Source organism: Musa acuminata, chromosome BXJ3-8, assembly GCF_036884655.1.
Source record: "Musa acuminata AAA Group cultivar baxijiao chromosome BXJ3-8, Cavendish_Baxijiao_AAA, whole genome shotgun sequence".
NCBI classification, from domain to species: domain Eukaryota; kingdom Viridiplantae; phylum Streptophyta; class Magnoliopsida; order Zingiberales; family Musaceae; genus Musa; species Musa acuminata.
In genome coordinates, this window is record NC_088356.1 from 40,192,050 (window position 1) to 40,197,697 (window position 5,648).

Genomic DNA, 5,648 nt, shown 5'->3' on the forward strand with positions numbered 1-5,648 from the left:
AATCTACTATTAGGAAGTGTCAAAGCTATCATAAAAATTTCGTAGAGATTTGGATAGAAACAACATAGTATCAAGATCAAACAAACAGTGCTATGCGGCTGAAATTTTACAGTGCAGATTTTCAAGTATAGCAGATTAGACGTAAAATATCAATGGTTTATATTGAGAATTTTTTGACAAAAATAAAGGGAAATCTGCTGTTAGGAAGTGTCAAAGATGTCATAAAAATTTCGTAGAGATTTGGATAAAACACAGTAGCAAGATCAAACAAACGGTGCTATACGGTTGGAATTCTGCAATGTATCTTTCGTAATAGAGATGAAAACTTTATGACGAAAAGTATATGCAGCAATATAGGAATAATTTTTTTGGGATTTTCAAATAAGGATAACTAAATTGTAGCAGCAGTAAGGTAGGAAACCAGAACCTGTTGCAATTCACTGGGAGATCAAAGGATGATCTACGATGGTGGAGATGATGGCGAAATTTGGCAACGATCTTTTAAGCAATTGTGGGAATTGCTTTGGGCGGTTGTGGAGGGTTGATGGATGGCTGTGGAAGGGCAGCGAGACACCAAGAACGCTGCTCTGATACCAAGTGTTAGAACCCTTGTGTTGAATCTCGGATTTTGATGATGAAGTCAATTGTCATTTGTTGTCTAATCTATGTGTTGAGATAAGTGTGCAGGATTAACTACGATGAAAGATAGACAAGCAGCAGGAGTTGTGCCGGAGTCAAGTTCATGATCACGTTGGGAGTTCGAGAGTTCGACGGAAGTTCGGACGGTCGTCGGAGGTTCTGCGAGAACAGATCCGAGAAGTCCAGAAGCTTGCCAAGCGAAGCTCGTCGGAACTTGCCAAGTGGATCGTCGCAAAGTCCAGGAGTTTGCCGGAAGTCCACAGGAGCATCACCGAGGGTTCATCGGATGATCGATGGAAGTTCGCCGGAAACTCGCCGGAAGGAGCGATTAACGCACCGAAGCAAAGCTGCAGAAGTTGTCTCAGATTTAATCGTAGTTAGCACGTTGATTAAGTTGGAAAATGGGAGGTGATCCCATTGGCTTAATCTTGGGGCAATTGGGCCCCTGAAAGATTGAAATTGGGCCGAATGGAATGAACCATTCGGACCCTGATTGCACCAGGAGGTGCAACCGCCCAAGCCAGGAGGTGGCACCGCCTGGGCTAAGCCTCCCAGCAAGACTGGGCGGTGCAACCTCCCCAGCCGGGAGGTGGCACCGCCTGAGCTCAGTCTTCGAGCTAGACTGGGCGGTGCAACCTCCTTGACAGAGAGGTGGCACCGCCTGAGCTCAGTCTTCGAGCAAGACTGGGCGGTGCAACCTCCCTGGCAGAGAGGTGGCACCGCCTGAGCTCGGTCTTCGAGCTCTGCCAGGCGGTGCAACCTCTCCAGTCAAGAGGTGCAACCGCCTGATCCCGGAATTCCGGGATTTGATCGTTTTGAGCTCCAAATTTGAATTGGGTTGGGGCCTATAAATTCCCCACCCATTCAGCACTGAAAAGATACAGACCTACACCGAAATCTTGATCTTTTCTGTGATTCTAAAGAGCTCAAAAGTGTTGTAAAAGCCTTTAAGTCTCCTCCTTCTGTTCTTCAAGTTTTCAGTTGTAAAGTGAGGAGAGAAAGGTCTGTAAAGGTTGTCTCCTGAGCCTATCAAAAGGAGAGAAACTGTAAAAGGGAAGTTTGGCCTTCGCCTATTGAAGGAAGGCCCCTAGTTGACGTCGGCAACCTCGTCGGTGGAGGAAGCCAAAAGTGGAGTAGGTCAAGGCTTACCGAACCACTCTAAATCTCTGGTTTGCGTTTATTTTTTAGCACTTTATCATTACTGCAAACCTCCTTCATTACTACTGCTCTCTGCGCTTTCACGAACAAGTTCTAAGTGTTGTTCTTCTGAATCTGCATTCAGACGTAAATTCGTGTTTTCGTACATTACTGTTTACGTTTACGTTTGATTCTGCAGAACCGTCTTCCGTGCTTTAACGAACGAGTTTCTTTGCAGTTTACACTTACATTTTGATTCTATTGATAACTGCAAACTGTCCTCTGCTATTTTACGAACGAGTTTCAACATTTAGACGTAAAACTGCATTTAGACGTAAAACTGCATTTAGACGTAAATCGGCTTTCCTCGCACAATCATCAGATCTCAGTTCATGTTTACGTCTTGATTTCAACTGCATACTGCCTTCTGCGAGTATACAAACGAGTTTCAAAGTTTAGACGTAAATCTGCGTTTAAGACGTAAATCTGCGTTTAGACGTAAATCTGCGTCTAGACGTAAATCTGCGTTTAGACGTAAATCTATTTTTTTGCAGATTACGTTTTGAGCTGAACAACAGCAGCACACTGTCTTTATACTTCTGCTTAAACTGCTTCTAGACGCAAACTGTGTTTAGACGCAATCTACGCTTAGACGCAATCTGCATTTAGACGCAATCTGCGCTTAGACGCAATCTGCGCTAAGACGCAAACTGCGCTTAGACGCAATCTGAGTTTAGACGCAATCTGCATTTAGACGCAAACTGCGTTTAGACGCTAACTGTGTTTAAACGTAAACTGCACTTAATCATAAGTAATCTTAGAATCGGCTTTATCGAACGAACGCAGCTTTCGTTTTTTAAATCGCTGAAAAATATCCGCTGCACTAATTCACCCCCCCCCCCTCTTAGTGCTCTCGATCCTAACAATTGGTATCAGAGCCCGGTTAACTCTCAAAAGGATTAAAACCCAAGAGAGATGGCTTACGCCGAAAACCAAGAGGGCCATTCCATTACACGTCCACCCATGTTTAATGGGACGGACTACACCTACTGGAAGACCCGAATGAGGATCTTTCTTATTTCTATGGATTTTGAATTATGGAATCTTGTCGAGAATGGTTTTTCAAAGTCTTCTCTTCCAATGATCGATTGGAATGATTTGGAAAAGAAGGCTTTCGCTCTAAATGCAAAGGCTATGAATGCCTTATTTTGTGCACTTGATAAAAACGAGTTTAACCGTGTTTCAACTTGTGAAACTGCATTTGATATTTGGCACACACTCGAAGTGACCCATGAGGGCACAAGTAGAGTAAAAGAGTCAAAAATTAATTTGCTGTTACACTCTTTCGAACTTTTCCGTATGAAACCGAGTGAAACCATTGGCGACATGTTTACCTGTTTCACGGATGTCGTCAACGGTCTAAAAGGACTCGGAAAGAGTTTTTCGGATTTTGAGCTTGTTAATAAGATACTAAGATCCCTTCCTAAGAGTTGGGATCCTAAAGTCACCGCTATTCAAGAGGCAAAAGATCTACGAAATTTCCCTCTTGAAGAACTAATCGGGTCATTAATGACCTACGAAATGACTTGTAAAGCTCATGAAGAGCAAGAAGACATCCTTCCAAAGAACAGGAAGGATATGGCACTCAAAACTTCAGAATGCCACTTGAGAGAAAACTCAAGTGATGAGGACTATGATGATGACTTGGCACTTCTAACAAGAAAGTTTAAAAAATTCTTTAAAAGAAACAAGTTTAAGAATGATGCAAAAAATAAACTCGAACCCAAAAAGGACCAAGTAATCTGCTATGAATGCAAAAAACCGGGACACTACAAAAGTGATTGTCCCCAAGTCAAGAAAAGAACAACAAAGAAGAAGGCGCTCCAAGCAACATGGGATGATTCGAGCGCATCTGAGGAAGAGGAGTCCAACACCGAGCAAGTTGCTCATTACGCCTTAATGGCCATCGAAGATGAGGTAACAAATTCAATAGATGCTGATTTATCTTTCGATGAATTATTAAATGCTTTCAATGACTTATTTGACGAATGCAAGAGTATAAGTAGAAAATATAAATTGCTGAAAAAGATGCATGATAGTCTTACTTGTGAGTTTGATAAGTTAAAGGTCGAACATCATGATAGTTTAAATTCATGTATCAAATGTCATGATTTAGAAACTTTGCAAAAAGAAAACCTGCTACTCAAGGACACCTTGAAGAAATTCGAGGTTGGTAGCAAGTCATTAAACATGATCCTTGCAAACAAGGGTCACATTCCAAAAAGGAGCGGAATTGGATTTGTGAGAAGTCCTCACCAAAATCCAACAACCTTCATAAAAGGCTCCATCTTACATGTTCAACACCAAACCAAGTGCAACTTTTGTTGCAAATCTGGACACAAGACAAATTGTTGTCCATTCAAGAAAATAAGTCCAAACAAACTAATTTGGGTCCCTAAAGGAACCATGATAAACTCTATGCAACATGATAGAAAATGCAGATCTATTTATGAGGCACCCAAAAGCAAATGGGTACCTAAACATCATCCTTTCTTGTAGAAAACTAAACCATCGCAAGCTAGGAGCAAGAGATGGTACCTTGATAGTGGATGCTCAAGGCATATGACCGGAGATCCATCTCAATTCTCTAAGCTCACTAGCATAGACGAAGGATATGTCACCTTCGGAGACAACAACAAGGGTAAAATCATTGGCAAAGGAACCATAGGTAACAAATCCAACTTCTCTATTGAAGATGTTTTACTAGTTGATGGTTTAAAACATAACCTCTTGAGCATTAGTCAATTATGTGATAAAGGATATATTATAAGATTTGAATCTAATGCTTGCATCATTGAAAAACCACACAAAAATATATCTATGATTGCATTAAAACAAAATAACGTATACACTATTGACATCAATGACTTATATGATGAAATGTGTTTTGCCGTTATGAATGAGGATGCTTGGCTATGGCATAGAAGATTAGGTCATGCTAGCATGAAACTAATCACTCAAGTATCATCTAGAGAACTTGTAAGAGGAATTCCTCATATCAAGTTCATCAGAGATAATGTATGTGATGCTTGCCAATTAGGTAAGCAAATTAAGGGTAGCTTCAAAGCTAAGAATCAAATAAGCACCTCTAGACCCTTACAATTGATCCATATGGACTTGTTCGGACCAATCTCTACATCGAGTCTAGGAGGTAGCAAATACGCCTTTGTCATTGTTGATGACTATAGCAGATATACATGGACCTACTTCTTAAAACAGAAAAATGAATGCTTTAGATATTTTACCAAGTTTTGTAAACTTGTTCAAAATGAGAAGGGATCTATGATTTCGTCAATTAGAAGTGATCATGGTGGAGAATTTCAAAACCATGATTTCCAAGAATTCTGTGAACTCAACGGATACAACCATAATTTCTCTACTCCAAGAAATCCTCAACAAAATGGGGTAGTAGAAAGAAAAAATCGAAATTTACAAGAAATGGCAAGAACCATGTTGAATGAACATAGCCTACCTAAATATTTTTGGGCCAAAGCTGTAAACACTGCATGCTATATTTTAAATAGAGTCCTAGTAAGACCCTTACTCACCAAAACTCCTTATGAGTTATGGAATAACAAAAAACCCAATGTCTCATATTTTAAAGTCTTTGGGTGTAAGTGTTTTATCTTGAATGAAAAGGATAACTTAGGAAAATTCGATGCTAAATCTGATGAAGGAATCTTTCTTGGTTATTCTTCGGTTTCTAAAGCTTTTCGCATTTTCAATAAAAGAACCTTAGTTATTGAAGAATCCATCCATGTTGTTTTCAATGAGATTTCAGAAATTAAGAAAAATGATCTTGATGATGATGT